At 40.2% G+C, this 19,589-nt stretch overlaps 1 protein-coding gene across 3 annotated transcripts in view; it reads right to left on the bottom strand.

Moving 5' to 3' along the window:
• Positions 1 to 19,589, bottom strand: part of ccser2 (coiled-coil serine rich protein 2) — a 350,893-nt gene that overhangs the window by 320,106 nt on the left and 11,198 nt on the right. For all 3 annotated transcript variants that reach the window (XM_033012715.1, XM_033012716.1, XM_033012717.1), the window contains exon 2: positions 4,415 to 4,519. The gene's annotated coding sequence lies outside the window, so the exon portion shown is untranslated. The remainder of the gene's footprint in view (positions 1 to 4,414; positions 4,520 to 19,589) is intronic.

Below are 19,589 nucleotides of genomic sequence, written 5' to 3'. Positions count from 1 at the left end.
CCGACGCGAGAGCTTCGATTGCTGGCTGCTGGAGCTTCGATCGCCCCGACGGATGGTTCAACTGCCCCGAAAGTGAGGGAAGAAGGTGACTTTATTGCCTTCCATCACAGTGAGAAAAGGGGGGAATCCGCTTTGATGGATGTGTATGTTATGTAGTTGTCTGTCGTGGTGCTTTTTTAGTATGGCTGTATGGTAATTGGCATATCACTGTACTTTAATTGATACACGTGACAATAAAAGACCTTTGAAACCTTTAAAGGTCAAAATTAATTGCTGTACCTATATGGCAACTTCCTGTGAAGAGATTCATTTGCAAAGGATTTGGCTAAAATATCATAAGAGATTAATCATATATTGTGAGAATCACTTATTAGCCAGACCAAGATGATAAAATCCCTTTTCTGAGCTGCCTTGGCCCATTTGACAACATTATATCTCCTTAATGTGGACTACTATTAATTTTCGGTATAGGTATAATATACAACAAAACTACTCCAGCTCTCTAAATGGAAATCTTTACCTACAGCAGCTTCAAATTCTTGGGCATTAACATCTCAGATAAACTGTCCAAGGCCCAGCACATAAATGAAATCACAAAGATGCACTTCTTATGAGCTTAAGGGGACTCAAAACTGAATGCCATTGAATACTCTTACAAACTCCTACAGATGCTCCATAGAAAGTATCTCGAAAGATCAAGCCATCAAAGCCCGCTACGGCAATTTGAACACGTGAAAACAAGAGGCTGCAGAAAGTGATGGACTCAGCCTTGTCCACCACAGGCACAAGCTTCCCCACTGTTGAAAGCATCTACATGATACTCAATAAAGAGGCATCTGCCATTAGGGATCCCCAGCATCCAGTTCATGTCCTTCTTTCGCTGCTATTGTTGAGCTAGAAATACAGAAGACTGAAGGCCTGCACTGCCAAGTTATGGAGCAGCTGCTTTCCGACAACCATCAGATTCTTGAGTCAACCGGCAAAACACTGCATGACCTGTAGAGCAGCATCTTATAATCACCCTATTCCTTAAGGGCCTGTCCCACTTGGGCGTCATTTGCGTGTCACGCAAAGATTTTGTGAATCCCAAAATCCTGGGGCGCCGTGCACGACCGCTCGTCACTGCCTACGCCACCGCGTCTCACCACGCGCCATGCACGCGTAATGATGTCGCATTGTGCGTCGTGACGCATAAATGATGTCGCGTAAATAACGCCCAAGTGGGACAGGCCCTTTACACCTCCCCTAGCCCCTCCCTCACCTGTAATCACCTATCACTTGCCAGGCTTTGCCCCACACCGTCTCTCTTTTTCAGCTTTCTCCTCCTCACCCTATTAGTTTAAAGAAGGGTCCCAAACCACAATGTCATCTGACCATACCCTCCACAGATGCGCCAGATGCTGCCTGACCTGCCAAAATCCTCCAGCATGTTACAGAACCCTAATCCTAACCCGACAATCAAACTACCAATCACCTCTTGAACTACTATTTCTAATCGTATTTTTACACTAATGTCTTGTTTTGCTGTCTTTCATTTCTTTTTCTTGAATTATTTATGTTCTGTGTATTTGTCTGAGTGTTCATGCCTGTGATGCTGCTGTAAGCAAGCATTTCATTGTACATGCATCATACTTAAGCAAATGACAATAAATGCAATTTGACTAGATTTGCACCATTACAGAATATCAATACAAGCCCCACCATTAGCATTGGTGATTATTTTCAGCAGCTGCCTACATTAGGCAACCAATGATATGGCAGAAAATCAAATTACAAAAGTACTGCTCATTATGCGTAATGCATATCAGTTACTGGGGTAATGCAATAAGCTTTCATACTTCACAAAACTATGATTAAATACAGATAACAACGTGGAGGATTCTACTTTCACATGCTAACATGATTTTTCTCAGTACTTTAATTGCACCTTCAATTAAAATAATTAAATATTCTTACTCGGCTCCAGCGATATTTAGCTTACTGCAAATCAAAAGAGAAAATATTGCAAATACTCTAGTTCATGCAGCAATTGCCCCTAGAGCAAAAAACAATTATTGTTTCAGGTGCTATGAAAGCTCATTTGCCTTAAAAAGACTCCACAGATGTGGCCTGATCCATGTATTCCAGCATCCACTATATTTTCCAAACTCTCTGCAATACCATTCAGTTCCAATGAATCCAGCAATTCTTTGTTCTAGCTATATTTACCTTGATAACATTTTGAATTTTGCTCTATGATATGAAAAGATTGATTAATTAAATTCAAAATAGACTCTGCCAACAATATATCTAAATCAGAATCCATTTGAAACACAGTTCCTCGTTTGACATATCAGTTCCAAGTTTGTCTTCTGAATTGATTTCCAGAGAGATCACTTGAGAGTAACTGTCATTGACGTCAATGTATCAACCATCTCTTAAGACTTGAAGGGGTTTTAATAAAACTGAAATCTGAGAACAAAGGGGAAAATGTTCCACTTATTCAAGAGAAACAAGGAACAAAGAAAGATAATTGTGATTGCTGGAGGTCAATAATTTCTGGTGTATCTTTTCATAATTTTTTCAGGACAGACACTGCAAACCAGTTCCATTGAGCTTCTCTCTCCAACACAAGGTCGTTAGGTCACAGTTTCCTTGAGGACAGTGGTTTTGCTCCAAAGTTAGCTGCAACACTCGAGATGTATAACACCACCCAGAAAAAAATCTGTTTCACCAGCCCACCACATCTTCAGCAGCTCAAGTCCTCCACTCCAAAGAAAAGCATGGCTGCTGGTGCATGGTACCTCATTAGTTTCAAAGTCTGAATCATTCACATCACATTCAAGAGCCTGCCCTGAACACAAAAAAAAGCTGCTATGAAGGCTATGATCATAAATCAGGGAAATGGCTAGCAATCACATTGCATGAGCAACCTCATCATTTTGACTGCAGTTATTTATAAAGGCCCAATACCAGCTTTGTGAGGGTAACTCCAGAAGAGCAAGAAACAAATGTACGAGTTGGGAGATATATCCCAGAAATAAATGTTCAGACAATCCTATCCTATGTGCAAGTCCTTGTGGCTAAAGGGATCAGGGGGTATGGAGAGAAGGCAGGTACAGGATACTGAGTTGGATGATCAGCCATGATCATATTGAATGGCGGTGCAGGCTCGAAGGAGCCGAATGGCCTACTCCTGCACCTATGTTTCTATGTTTCTATGCATCTTTCTGTATTTGTCCAGATCTTTATTTCAAAGATTTAAATAAATTGGCATATTTATCCAACTTTGTTTTGTTTAAGAACACAGCTCTGATTTTCTGTAAGTAATTGAGCCAGATTGTGGTCACACAGGGAACCACCAGCTATCTCCTGCATCATTCAGTTCCTCTTTGGCTTCCATGAAGCTGCATGTTGTGATGAGCAGGAGGTCAGATGCTTTTGCATCTGGTCTCCCGTTGTGCCCCTGAGGGATGACTGGCTTATTAAAATTTGCGTGAAAGCGGTTGCTGACCCAGTGCGAAAAGTTAAATAAAGATAAATTATTCATTTAGTCTCAAAAATGTTTTCGGAATAGTTAGCATTTTAATTTTTAATAATCGCTTACTTCAACAATATTTTGTAATTCTTTAGTAACTCATAGTTAATAGTAATAGCAAATTAAAAGACTATTTTTAAATGTTTCAGACTTTTAGAACCACTAAAAAGCAATTCCAGAGGCCTTAACTGGGATGAGCGGTCAAAGACCATTTCAAATTTTGGGGATGGAGCTTAGCATTTGACACAAGGCCTGCTGGAAGTATTTAGCTACTCAGCCTTGGAGGATGACTCTCAGTTACAACTTGGCCAGTTGTCTATCCAGAGCAAAATACCATAAGAGGGAAGACACCAGAGGCAATGAGATCAGGCTCTGGGCTGAGTCCAGGACATTCCAGTGCAATAATAAAGGCAATCATTGAGAATTTTAGGTTTTTAGAAAATAAATATTTTATGTACAAACCTAACTCAAGCTAAACCTGGTGGAAAACACATGTAATTTCAAAGGCTCCATTTCTAAACTTAAATGGTATGATCAAACCAAGATCCGATGCTCCATTTGGATGAAAACTCCAACATAACCATATGGAGGATTTCACTAGCCCTACATGCGTTTTGTCTTTACCATAAAGATTGGATTGTAATAAAGATATATGGGTATAGAAGGGCACGGATTAAATGCTGGAAGAGTAGAGATTAATGCGGAAGTGCGCCCACTGGTTGGTGTGGACATGTTGGACCGAATAACTTATTTACAAGCGGAATGATTCTATGATCGCAAAGACATTATAAGTTCAGCACAGGTAAAGTTAAATCCTACATTCACCTACAGTGCCATTTGTTGTATTTTTCGCTACTTGTTCTTAATACATAAAATTAAATGTAGTTTTCAACATACCTTATAAAGTCAGTGTTTCTAAAGTCTCCACCGCTGTGGTAGCTGACTGTACACACACGCACTCCATGGATTTGTATTTTGCAAGATTAAAATTCTTCACCAATTCTAAGAAAAGAAAATTGACAATATATAAAATTTCAAAATCCAAAAAATGCATGTCATTCACTCAGTACATTGCAAAGCATTAAGTATACATTTAACAGAAACCACGAAGGAAAGAATTGCAGATGTTGGTTTAAATCGAAGGTAGATGCAAAATGCTAGAGTAACTCAGCAGGACAGGCAGCATCTCTGGAGAGAAGGAATGAGTGATATTTCGAGTCTGATGTCAGGGGAGTGGGCAGGACAGAGATAGAATGTAGTCGGAGACAATAAGACTGGTGGGAGAACTGGGAAGGGGGAGGGGATGGAAAGAGAGGGAAAGTAAGGGCTATTTGAAGTTGGAGATGTCAATGTTCATACCGCTGAGGTGTAATCAATGGGTGGGGGAGTTAAAGTGCTGAGCAACCGGGAGATCAGGTAGGTTAAGGCAGACTGAGCGGAGGTGTTCAGCTAAACGATCGCAGAGCCTGCATTTGGTTTCGCCGATGTACAGGAATAGACACCTGGAACAGCGGATAGAGTAGATGAGGTTGTAGGAGGTGCAAGTGGACCTCTGCCACACCTGAAAAGGCTGTCAGGGTCCTTGGATGGAGTTGAGGGGGGAGGTAAAGGGACAGGTGTTGCATCTCCTGCGGTTGTAGGGGAAAGTACCTTGGGAGGGGATAGTTTGGGTGGGAAGGGACGAGTTAACCAGGGAGTTGCGGATGGAACGGTCTCTGCGGAAAGCAGAAAGGGGTGGAGATGGGAAGATGTGGCCAGTAGTTGGAGGTGGCGAAAATGTTGGAGGATTATATGCTGTATGCGACAGCTGATGGGGTGGAAGGTGAGGACAAGGGGGACTCTGTCCTTGTTACGAATTGGGGGAGGGGGAGCAAGAGCGGAGCTGTGGGATATCATGGAGACCCTAGTGAGAGCCTCATCTATAATAGAAGAGGGGAACCTCGTTTCCTAAAGAATGAGGACATCCCCGATGACCTGGGATGGTAAACTGCATCCTGGGTACAGATGCAACGTAGATGGAGGAATTGGGAGTAGGGGATAGAGTCTTTACAGGAAGCAGGGTGGGAAGAAGTGTTGTCTAGATAGCTATGGGAGTCAGTGGGTTTGTAATAGATGTCAGTCAGTGGGTTTTAACAGAAATCAAACAGGTGCGTGTGGTAGTGGCACACTGTTAAATTCTTGGACTTGTTATCTGGGCACATCGGCTAACAAACCAGAGTTTGTTCAAGTATCACCGCAAAAGCTGTGGAATTTGAATTCAATTAATAAACTGTAATTTGGAAAATAACTATTCTTTGTATTGATGATCACAAAAGGCTACCATGAGAATTCAATCAGTTCTCTAGTACACTTCAGAAAGGAAATCTGCCATCCTTCCGCCCTTTCAATGATGTCACACCTACCGCATATGGTTTACTTTTGATTGCCCACGGAACAATAGCACCATGACTACTGTGTTGAAACAGAGAAGGAATAAAGCTGGATGGACCATGCGGCATCAACCAAGGCATTGAATTTAGACACAGCAAAAACATTCTCTGCTCAATCAACATTCTCTGCTCAATGTGGGCAGGGAATTCTCCTCCTGTTATCATGGACTGCTCTCACTCTCCTGACAAATCAATGATCCTCCGTGTTAAACTGTGTGCAGTTAGAGCTCTGGAAGAGCTGATTTCTGGAGATCAGGTGACAACATCATAAAACTTAGTAAACTGAATTTAGTAAACTTAGTAAACTGAATTTAGTAAACTTAGATTTAGCTCTTAGGGCTAAAGGAATCAAGCGATATGGGGAAAAAGAAGGAACCGGGTACTGATCAGCCATGATCATATTGAAGGGCGAAATGGCCTACTCCTGCACCTATGTTTCTTTGAAGTCAAAAGGCATTAAGGGGAAAACATTCCAGTGGTTTGAGTCACATCTTGCCCACAGGAAGATGAACGTGATGCTGTAGGTCAATTAACCCAGTCTCACAATATAATTGCTGGAGTTCCTCAAGGCAGCTTCACAGGCTCAAATGTTTTTGGTGCTTCCTCAAAAACATTCCTTCTGTCACAAGGTCTGAAGAAGGGTTTCGGCCCGAAACGTCGCCTATTTCCTTCGCTCCATAGATGCTGCTGCACCCGCTGAGTTTCCCCAGCAATTTTGTGTACCAAAGGAAGGGATGTTCGCTTATGATTGCACCATGTTCAATTCCATTCATAACTCCCAAGCAAATGAATCAATCCAGACCTCCATGCAGCAACAACTAAACAAGGGCATGGGATGATAAGTAAGACTCGGCACAAAAGTGTCAGGTTATGACCATTTCCAACAAGGGAGAGTCTAACCATGACCACATTTACATTAATATCACCAAGTCCTCAACTGTCAACATCCTGAGGAGGTTCACCATTAAGAGAAACTTAACCAACTACATAAATACCATGGATACAACAGAACGATAGAGGTCGAGTATTCTGCAGTGAGTGACTAACTTCCTCACGTCAATAATCCTTTTTGCTATCTACAAAGCAGGTCAGAAATATGACGGAAAAGTTGAATGAGCGCAGCTCCAATAACGCTCAAGAAAATTGACACCATCTAACATAATGCAGCGCCTTAATCGACACCCCAACGACCAAAGAAAATATCAATTCCCTCTGCCATGTATAGTGTGCATCATTGACAAAATGCACTGCTGTTACTTGCCTCGGCTATTCGGGAAGCACCACCCAAACCAGTGCCCTCTAGCACTAGAGTGCATGGGAACACCAGCTTCCTGCCCACGTCACTCACAAGTATGATTTGAAAATAAATTGCAGTTTCGTCGTCACTGGGTCTGGATCCTGGAACTCCTTATGCAATAATGCCATGAGTGTACTTACATCAGAAAGACTGCAGTAATTCAAGGTGAAACTGCCAGCTTCTCAGGGGAAATAATACTGGGTTTCTCAGCAACAGCTAGGTCCCCAAAAATGAATACAACCACCACATTGCAAGGACATAAAGAGCAGTGCAGTAATCAATGTTTTGCAGCTGCAGGTAATTTCTTATGTGCCATTAAGGGACCATTAGTTAAAAACTGATCATTAATTTCCATACTCAATTATACAAATGAGATCTTCCCTTTACATAAGTTTTAAACTGACACGGCTCTTACTCCAGATCTCAGTAGGTTATCATGTGGTTTCCTGCAGAGTACAGCGACTGAGTTTCCTCTGACATCACACTATGCAGTAGTTAGTGATTCATATTGATTCTTTCCCGACTTGCATCCGCCCTATGCTGTATGCCCAATCCCTCTTCCCTATGTTGATAGCCCGTCCTCAGATTATCTCTTCCCATTCAATGCACTTCATTACATGATAGACATCCTCAGGATACTTGGCCTTTCATCAACTTCTCAACAACTTAAACTTAAAGTTAAATATTAAAGAAACTCTTTTTCCCTCAGCTAATTTTTCATAAATCAAAGAACTTAAAAAAAATCAAGAGTACGCTATTCCATTCCTGAAGCTTACCTTCTCATTTAATATGAACAAGACACTGCAACAAATATACACCTAATATCTATGGGCACTGATGATAGAACAATTGACATCCTGGGAAATAGCATGAACCCCAAAACAGTGTTTATCACTGACTTACATCAACCTGGAACAGATTCATATATAGAGCCTGGACAAAAATGCTGGAGAAACTCAGCGGGTGATGCAGCATCTATGGAGTGAAGGAAATAGGCGACGTTTCGGGTCGAGACCCTTCTTCAGATCCTCAACCCAAAAAGTCGCCTATTTCCTTCGCTCCATAGATGCTGCCTCACCAGCTGAGTTTCTCCAGCATTTTTGTCTACCTTTGATTTTCCAGCATCTGCAGTTCCTTCTTAAACATATTATAGAGTCTATTGAGTTTCACTTCTTACATCTACATCTTTAATGAGTAACTCATGAAGCACTGTTTACGCTCCACTGCAAATTCTTAGTATCTTTAGACTTTTAGCGCGGAAACAGAACCTTTGGCCCATAGAGTACACGCCCACCAGTGATTCCTGTACACTAACACTATCCTACACACTACAAACCTGTACATCTTTGGAGTGTGGGGGGGAAACCGGAGGACCCAGACAAAACGCACGTAGTCGCAGGGAGAACGTACAAACTCCATACAACACCCGTTGTCAGAATCAAACCCAAGTCTCTGATGCTGTAAGGCAGCAACTCTGCCACTGTGCCACTGTGGCACTATCAAGCATCAGTTTGTATCGGGTTTTTAAGTCAAACATTTTTCTAGTTCAACATAATTCAACATAAACTGTGCTGTATACAGCTGAAACCTTGGACACTACTCTCATAGGTTCTAGTTAAAAACTCTCTGCCACCTCAAGTAATCACATTCAAATTGTTATAATTCACATATCATATATTAAATTGACGCAATGTCTTTTAAAATACTAAACGTTCCTTCCTTTACCAGCTGTCTTTATTACATAAAATTATCAGACTAAATGAGCACATTTTTAAATGATGCATTATCTCACTTGAATGTTAATATGCAACAAGAGTTTGGGAAATGGAACCGAGGACAATCTAGAGTAGGTTCAAAGATTGATTTTAATCTGTGTAATTTCCTTCAATGCAATTGACGTGAATTTATGGCTATCTAATTACCAGGACAATCAAATATCTTTGATATATCTGGCTGCTTTTATACATTTTCACAATAAAACTTTACGTACTCATTTCATTCACTAATAAATTTGAAACCATTCTTTAGTGCAGGCTATGCATATATTTCTATTTAAAAGTGTCTGGATTTCACATTGTTCGCAAGTAAAGGAGAAAAACATGAAAGTAAATGAGCCCTGGCGATGATAACTATGAGACAATGGAGTCTATACTCAGTAGACAACTGGATTGTAATTTTTCCCCAAAATTCACTATCTTTACAAACAATTACCCAGTTACAAATGCTATTAAAATGCCACTGTCCATTTGTCACAATCAACCACTTGCTGTGTATTTACTTTGCAAACTGCAAAGGAAATAAATTTAACATGGTTTCTTCAGTAAATTGTTAATTCGCAGATATCAGTGCTCCAAAATATTTTCCTGGCGGCTCCAATAAAAGGTGCTGAGTTGCACTATTCAACCATTGTGTCATAACCATTTTATGTTCTCACTGCTTAGAAAGACCCATGTTGAAATTACTATGTTGTCTTGGAAGACATTGGAGTGATAGTTCCTTTTCCCTTTTAAATAGAAAAGGTTTGATGTGCAACAAACATTATCATCTTTAGTACTCTTTAATTTTTTTTAGTTAAAAAATCACAATCAAAACAGATTATTAATCAAAACCTGTGAAGTGGCTCTTCTATCAACAATAATACAATTTTCACCACATTATTTGATACACAATCAAGTCAATTTCATTTGGCTAATCACAATAAATTAATGGTTCTGGTAGTATATTGCATGTTATAGAGGATAAAAAATAAATCATCTTGTGAAGCCTCAGCAGCTAAGATTAATACTGCCTGAAAACTAGTTTCATCTTTAGATTCTCTCAACCATTATTGGAAGAATAGTTGAAACCCAAATAAAACCTCATATTAAAAATGGTGCCATTTATAAATTTGATATTGATTTATTCTCACATGCACTGAGAGACAGTGAAAAACATTGTTTTGATGCAAGTGAAATTTTGTTTTGGTGGAAGTTAAACCCAATTCATTATCTGGTGTTGAGACTGTAAAACATGGTCACCCATTCTGAACCAGATTTATCCTCTAGATGTTCCCTCTCTTTCACACATTATTCACAGAGCCAACATATATACCCAATTACCAGATACAAACTAAATAGTGCCATCACATGATCAGACACACAACCCCTACCCCCTGCCAACATAAACCTCCAACCAACCCCAGTTTAGTTTAGAGTAAGAGCAAAGCTGTTCCCTCCACCGAATTAAAGTAACCAAAAATCCCATTTAAAGTAACTGCCAAAAGAATGGGCGTTGTTTGTGACTGAGGAAATTTATTTTACATTGTGAGTTGCAGGTTGTCACGACCTGGAACATAATTAGTGGGTGGGGCAATCAAACGCTGTAGCAACTTTCAATGAGCATCAGGCATAATGAGGTCTCATGTGCAGGGCTATGATGAAAGCACTGGGATATTGGGACTAACTTTGATTGTTCTTTCAAGGATTCACATAGGCATGTTTAGATACCGAACAGGCCAGAGCAAAAATGCCTCCTTTGATATTACATACTGGATGTGGTCCCAAACAATCGCATAAAAAATAGATTAGTGATACTAATTTAAATTATTTGTCTGCAGTACTCTGATGCTGGTACGAAGCCTGGAATTCATCCAAGCTTTTGATCATGCTCTACTATTGTATGGCAGTTATGTATTTATTCCCCAAAGCACTGCAAGTGCAGGCTGCAATTATTGATTCTACTATCTGAACAAGATTGAGTAGCATATCAGTTAACTTATTTAGGAACTTTAATATCCCCAAAGCAGCAATCATATCATGTTACAAACTTTTTTCCAGTCAGAAAATCTCCAACATATATTTTTCAGAACTTGTATTTATACAGGTCACTGAGAAAATAAGGGTGGCTAATTTATGACAGGATAACCCATGGCTATCCCTTCATTCCTCAGCTTTTTGCTGCTTTTGTATTACAGATGTAAGAGATTCTATCATGAGTTGAAAAACATTGCTTTTAACTATTCAATCAAGTACCTGAATCTATTCTGCAAACTCTGAAAGAGCAAGACACCAGAAATGCGGGTAGGTTGGCTCAGGGTGGCATTTACAATGTGTAAACCGATGTATATATTTATCAATGATGTACACACACACACTAAATAAACCAGTTAATTCAGGATTCTGAAAGTATGGTATCTTTAAAAAGCACTATAAACTTTGAGAATTTACATTTAAAAAAGATCCAAAGATCCTTCAGGTAATTAAACAAACAAATCCTCAACATTAGCTATTCTGAGAAACGTTAATCCCACTTACTGAGTAATAATTCTGACTTTATACACCACTGAATGAGAAATATTCAGCTTTGATGAGTAGTATTTCAACATTAAGGGCATTGGGAATTATCTATGAATCATCATCAGTGAGAACATATAGCCTTTACTTCTGATCTATTTCCTTGACGTGTTCTACATTCCCTCTATCATTCAGCAAACTCATCCCTCACCTTCAAATCAGAGCTCCGTTGCCTACCTATTCATAATAGGGATAAGCTTGAAAGCCCTTCTTTTCCCTCCCTATTTCCCCACAGTACGTTCTATAGATGCCAAATACTCCTTTATTAAACTACTGGTTGTATTTGAATTTCAGAGGTTATTGAAACCCATACCATTGCCCAATCTGCATTTTTCCTCATTAACACTAACTACACCATTCCTACTTCCTTTCCACCCCCTACCTCACTGACCATTATCATCGCCTCTATTTATTTTTCTCTTCCCATTTGCCTCCATCTCCACATCATTCCAACTTCCAATTTTTCTCACCCCAACTTGTCTTGAAGAATTCAATTCAGTTTTAATTACCAATGCAAACATTAAAGAAAATAAATGAATTATCCATAAAATAATGCACAACCCTTTTCATTGCACTGTTCTATACAAATGTTCATGAATCAATGTTGAAGATCAGTTACCAAACATATTTTCCTAGCATAAACAAAGGTTACAATTGTGGTGGTGTTACATTCAGGCATGTAAAAATCCTACTAAAAGTCTTGTAGTTCAGAAACAATAGCTGGTTAATTGTACATTCACTACCTAGATCAAGAAATACCAACATTTCAAATTCTAGAAATGTTTTAGAGGGATATGGGCCAAAGACAGGCAGGTAAGACTAGCGTAGATGGGGCTTGTGGTCAGCATGGACAAGTTGGGCCAAAGGGCCTGTTTCCATGCTATATGACTCTCTCAACGGATATGGGCATATGGAGTCCATTACACACAAAATTATGAATGCAGATTTATCAGGAACAGTGGAAATTCAACTGTCTTTTAGTATGGCTTTTTTTTAAATGTAACCTACTTTGACAAAATGCCAATTTGGAATCCAACTGATCAGAATTTTGACACAGCTTTTAAAATGCCCTCTAGGTTTTCAGTTCTTGCTTCCAATGCAGATATGCCAAGTGACTTTGCATATTAGTCTATTCATAAATAAATGTGATCTTCAATCAAATTTGATGACATTCATGAGTAACCTGGCAGCATCTTGAAACCAGTTTAAATGCACAATAAATCAAACTATGCTTAATGTTTGATCATCACATAAATACGTCTTTAAAAAATGATCACACCATTGCTTATATAAAATTATGGTGATGCTACCAATATCCATTTCCAAACTTATTTATCCTTAATCTATTCTCTCACACATGCTCATTAACACTCTCTGGTTCTCCCGTGGCCCACGCACACACGGTTTAATTTACAGCACCTCACTTCCGACCAAACTTCCAATTAGCCGGCCTTTGGGATGTGAGAAAAAACTAAAGCATCCAGGAGAAACATACATGGCTGTAGAAAGTGAAGCCAAGTTCACGTTGTGATTTAGAGCCTCTGGCCTAAAAAGTTAAGTCTGTTTCTCTATTCATAAATGTAGCTTCATCTGCTCAGAGTACAACAGTGAAGACAAGATTTGTCAAACTAAGAATGCGACGGTTAATCAAATTAACAGGAAATTGGAAGCAGATCATGTTTGTGGTGTTAACAGAAGGAAGAGAAGTGTTGTAGATGGAGCAACAAAAGACAGAGTAATGTATACATTGGTAGCATAGGTGATATCTTTGGGATGTTGTTTTTAGTTTAGTGTGGGTGTATTAAAGAGCATCAACACAATTAGCAGTGTATTGGAAATAGAAGAGATAGAAGTGACCCGAATAGATATGTACCATACAGGGATTGCACATCAAAGCCAAAAGTAATCCATCTGGAAACACGAAATTAAAAACAGTTAAAGTCGTGGAGGGCATCAGAAAACCCAATTATGTAGATGGAAAGAGAAAGGATATGGAGCCAAATGACAGAATAGAAAAATGATTAGTTCTGTGGGACAAGAACAGGCTGAAATATCAAGTCTCCCAGAAACGTCCTGCTTGTAGATCTCAGGAGGATGTCAAAGGAGGGGGGGGGGGGGAGGCTGGGGCAAGGGGGCGTGAGAAGCTGGTATCAGGCGAGGACAATGTGGGGGAGGAAGATCTCCAGACAAAATAAGATCAGTGAGAGAGACAATGGCCTGATACTCTATAACGAAATCATGGTCCAGTAAAATACATCAAGAGGTTTAAGTAATTAGACCTTCAGCCTCTGCAAGATAGAGATTGATATGCCTGTAACGACTGCACTACTCATCAACTGGCTTAATAACAACATTAGTAAGCCCTTGGTGAGCTGTGTGCTTTAAGTTCAAAATTTCAGAAAATGACAAGTGTTTAAATGGAATGTAAAATTTGTGCAATCAATGGCACACCGGTATCTTAAAACAGCTGATTAAAGACAAAGGAAGAAGAACCGGTGGACTAATGGTACAGAAGATGGGAAAAAAAGGTGAAGACGTCTGACTGAAGGAATGGATAATAAAGATGGTGAAAGAACTCGGCATTAAGACATGGTCGAAATTCACTGAAATGGGAATGTAAAGGGGTAAAATCTGAGGCATCTGCTGATACTCATGTTAAACTTAAAGGAGAAAGACTGAAGAAGGGTCTCAACTCGAAATACCACCCATTCCTTCTCTCCAGAGATACTGCCTGAGTTACTCGAGCATTTAGTGTCTATCTTCAAGAGGGATACCACAGGTTCATTACAATTATACCATTGTATTATGTCAGGTGTAACAAACATGGATTTTATTTCTTTAAGCTTAAAAGGTTGAGAGCTAATCTCATGGAGAGATTTAAATGGATGAAGAAATTATATGTTCCTTTGTCAAAATCTTAAAATTAGAGTTATGCCACTTTCACATGGAATTAATAATACCTTTTTCACATAAAAGATAATGGTTGGGACAAATCAGTTGAAAAATAGGTAAATTTATCTCACAACTGCAACATTAACTTTACTCTCTCCAAAAATCTTTATAGACCATTTTCAGCATTTCCCACAGCAGTATTTTACTTTTATAGATATGTATACGTACAACATAATACATGTTAGATAAGGTTATCGAAGTTATGGAATTATGCCAGAAGTTGAAGCACAGTTCAGTTCTGTAAATCTTCCCTTAGGATCAAGGATGGCTTGCCTCCTGTCTGGGTTTTGTGGGTTCTGAGGTGCCTGATGAGGCCTACACAGGAACTGCAGATGGAGCAGTTGGTGCCTGTCAGTGAAAACTGGTGGGTGATTAGTGATCAAAAGGGAACTGCAGATGCTGGAATATCGAAGGTACACAAAATTGCTGGGGAAACTCAGCGGGTGCAGCAGCATCTATGGAGCGAAGGAAATAGGCGACGTTTCGGGCCGAAACCCTTCTTCAGACTGATGGGGGGTGGGGAAAGAAAGAAGGTAAAAGGGGAGGAGGAGGAGGAGCCCGAGGGCGGGCGGATGGGAGGAGACAGCTAGAGGGTGAAGGAAGGGGAGGAGACAGCACGGGCTAGCCAAATTGGGAGAATTCAATGTTGATGCCATAAGGACGCAAGGACCCCAGACGGAATATGAGGTGCTGTTCCTCCAATTTCCGCTGTTGCTCACTCTGGCAATGGAGGAGACCCAGGACAGAGAGGTCGGATTGGGAATGGGAGGGGGAGTTGAAGTGCTGAGCCACCGGGAGGTCAGGTAGGTTATTGCGGACTGAGCGGAGGTGTTCGGCGAAACGGTCGCCCAACCTACGCTGGGTCTCACCGATGTAAATCAGCTGACATCTAGAGCAGCGGATGCAGTAGATGAGGTTGGAGGAGATACAGGTGAACCTTTGTCGCACCTGGAACGACTGCTTGGGACCTTGAATGGAGTCGAGGGGGGAGGTGAAGGGACAGGTGTTGCATTTCTTGCGGTTGCAACGGAAAGTGCCCGGGGAGGGGGTGGTGCGGGAGGGAAGGGAAGAATTGACGAGGGAGTTGCGGAGGGATTAGTGAGGTTGTGTGCTGTTTCCAATATTTACATAGAGCCTTTGTGCAGTATGAACATGAGGTTCTCGCTGCTATCCTGAATGTTGCTCCTCTATTTCGAGTGGTAATGGAGCAGGGGTTCTCATGAATCAGAGGGGATGTTACTGTCCCACTCTCACCCCTCAGGAGGACTTGAGAACATAACAAATCAGCAACTACTGCTGCCTACTAGATCATGTTTTGAGCCAGGTTTGAAGTCTTGAGCTCAAATCCTTTTACTCAGTAAGAACTGTAAAAAGTATATTCCCAACTAAATAAAGCTGGCATGGAGTTAAATCCAAATGTATAGTTCCTAGAATTAAAGAGGACCAAAAGTACTCACCAAATGTTAAGAATTTTGATTAAAAAAGGAAACAATTGCTAATTCTCAACACTGTAAATACTGATTAGTATACTCTCATTTATTCTTCTTCCAAGTGTGCCCCATTGTAAAATAGCACAATTTACTGTAACCCATCAAAATATAAGAAAGTAAGTTGCACTAATATGCATTAATATACCACTATTACCATAACTTTATAGTCCACATTCAACATGACTCAATCTGATTTGAAGAAAGTTACATTTCATAGTCAGTTTGCACATGAATTTTCGAACAATGCAAATTCCATGTGTTCTAGAGCAAACTGAGCAGCATTAGCATAATGTGCTTTTTTAACATATTCACCAAACACGTACTTTGTTTTTAAACTGCAATTTATTCCTATTTTTTTAAGTTCTTCTCATACGGTAGACATGCCTTACTTAATAACTAGCGTTTTCTCAGAGCCTTTAACACAACTTATGCAATTCAAGAGGCTGACCCAGCATCACCTTCGCAAAGGCAATGAAGTATGGACTTTTCCAGTAACACCCATATCCCATAAAGCTCGAAAACAAAATATCCTGAAACAGATAAGAATATTATGACACCAAGTCACAAACTGTTATATTACAACAGATGACAAACAAGCTGGGATGAAGGAGAATCTTAAAAGAGAGGCTAAGAGCTGGGGAAGAATAAGGAAGGAATTCCAGTCTTTTGAGCTGTTAGCTTAAAGCATGCCCATCCACTGCAGAGTGAATAAAATCAGAGTTGGTGGAGAAGGCAAAGTAATCCCAAAAGCCTCCATTTTAATCTACAATTTGAGAGGGAGAAGGGAAAATCAGAAGTGTCAGTATTACAGTTGAAAAGGGGACTATGGAGCCATGAGGGAGGAGCTGGCCAAAGTTGACTGGAAAGATACCCTAGCAGGGATGACAGTGGAACAACAGTGGCAGGTATTTCTGGGAATAATACAGAAGGTGCAGGATCAGTTCATTCCAAAGAGGAAGAAAGATTCCAAGGGAAGTAATGGGCGACCTTGGCTGACAAGGGAAGTCAGGGACAGTATAAAAACAAAAGAGAAGAGGTAGAACATAACAAAGATCAGCAGGACGCCAGAGGATTGGGTAACTTTTAAAGTGCAACAGAAGATAACTAGAAAGCCAATACGGGGAGAAAAGATGAGGTACGAAGGTAAGCTAGCCAAGAATATAAAGGAGGATAGTAAAAGCTTCTTTAGGTATGTGAAGAGGAAAAAATGAGTTAGGACCAATGTTAGACCCTTAAAGACTGAAAAGGTGAATTTATTATGGGGAACAAGGAAATGGCAGACGAGCTGAACAGGTACTTTGGATCTGTCTTCCCTAAGGATGACACAAACAATCCCCCTGATGTACTAGTGGCCAGAGGATCTAGGGTGACAGAGGAACTGAAGGAAATTCACATTAGGCAGGAAATGGTGTTGGGCAGACTGATGGGACTGAAGGCTGATAAATCCCCAGGGCCTAATGGTCTGCATCCCAGGGTACTTAAGGAAGTATCTCTATAAATCGTGGACGCATTGGTGATCATTTTCTAATGTTTTATAGATTCAGGATCAGTTCCTGTGGGTTGGAGCGTAGCTAATGTTATCCCACTTTTTAAGAATGACAGGAGAGAGAAAACAGGGAATTATAGACCAGAGCCTGACATCGGTGGTGGGGAAGATGCTGGAGTCAATTATAAAAGATGAAATAGCAGCACATTTGGATAGCAGGAGCAGGATCGGGATGAGTCAGCATGGATTTACGAAGGGGAAATCATGCTTGACTAATCTTCTGGAATTCTTTGAGGATGTAACTAAGAAAATGGACAAGGGAGAGCCAGTGGATGTAGTGTACCTGGACTTTCAGAAAGCATTTGATAGGGTCCCACATAGAGGAGACTAGTGGGCAAAATTAGAGCACATGGTATTGGGGGTAGGGTGCTGACATGGATAGTAAATTGGTTGGCAGACAGGAAACAAAGAGTAGGGATAACTGGGTCCCTTTCAAAATGGGGAGAAGGCAAGAGAATGGGGTTGAGAAGGAAGTTTGCACATTCTCCCTGTGACAGCATGCATTTCCTCCAGGTGCTCCAGTTTCTTCCTACATCCCAAAGACGCGCGGATTGGTAGGTTAACTGGCCACTGTAAATTGGTTATCATTGTTTAGTCATTCATAAGTATGATTTCAACATTTGGTCACAAATCGGAACTTTCCTTCTTACAGAATCCTCCACCACAACAATTAAAGATGAACATAATGGATTCAATTAGCTCTTTTTAAGGTCACTGCACAGCATGTATTGAACCCACTGTAGGATTCAAATAGCTATAATAAAGTATACAGCTAGGACACTTAAAAGATATCTAGTTCCAGCTCTCTTCACATTGTTATTATGACAGCACTGCAAGGTCATATAGTTAAACCAGAAATGCACTTTGCAACTCTTCATTACTGCTATGAATGCAAATGATTTTAATATATTTTAAGTTTAGCAGTTCAAGTAAAGTCTGAGTGCTTAGCTGACTACAAGCCTGTGGTTTATTTTATTTTTGGACAGGGAAAGTGTTGGATATCCTCCATAATCTTCTGTTTAAGCAATCAGGTGCTTTTTGCATGCTATGCTTCATCAAAGACAAAATTCTTTCCGTTTTCTGGAAGTTCCTTCCAGTATTATTGCAAAATATAGTTTTTTTTAATGCTTCAAACAGTGTTTAACTTGGTTGACATCACTAAATCTAAGCCAATAATAAATCAAAATGATTCTGTGATTATAAAGCATGTTGATACATTCCCAAGGCTGCAAAAGGCATTCAGCGTGTCTCATCTTGAACTATTCTCTGTTTGGGCAGTATTGCTATGTGTGATGGAGGTTGGCTGTGTAATGACTTCCAAACACGCGTGGTCTTCACTACATGTTTTATTATAGACACTGGTATAAAACACACACCGTGCCCTAGCTGTCCGTGGTCTGTCACTGGAGCTAGAGAGCGAGAGAGACGTGGGGAGGCTACAGTTATACTGAAGATAATAGGGAGTGGTTAGTAGTGGTGAGGTCACTATGTTAAAGGAGCATGCACTGATCTACAGGCTGGTCCAAAAAAGGCACTCTGAAATATGCAAGATCTCCAAAACCATTCTTCAGTGGGTATTAATTTTCAGAATGAGATATGTATCAGTTTTAAAGATCTAGTCAAAATGATCTCAACAACACTGCTCTGCATTTTGTTGATGCAGATCAAAGTGAGCCAGAATGGAAGGAATGTGTGTTCAGAAAGATGGACGAGCTGTAATCAATGGTAAACAATGATTCTCATGATGATGATCATAATTCATGTAGAATAGAAGCACTGAATATCATGCGTAGATGGTTAAACTCCGTTTAGCTGAAAATGGTCATTACCTTGCACTTGTGTGGTGCAAATGGTACTTCCAACTGATCAGCCTCTATCTGCATGTGGTCTTGGTCTTAATGTTTACATACACAAACATCATCATCTTCTAATGCAAGCACTGTGCAATCAGCAAACATCCCATTTCTAACTTTATGAAGGTCAGTCGTTGATAAAGCAGCTCAAAATGATTGAGGCTTGGATTCCAG

This window comes from Amblyraja radiata, chromosome 37 (genome assembly GCF_010909765.2).
Source record: "Amblyraja radiata isolate CabotCenter1 chromosome 37, sAmbRad1.1.pri, whole genome shotgun sequence".
In the NCBI taxonomy this organism is placed as follows: Eukaryota; Metazoa; Chordata; class Chondrichthyes; order Rajiformes; family Rajidae; genus Amblyraja; species Amblyraja radiata.
This window is presented reverse-complemented; position numbering and strand designations above follow the sequence as displayed.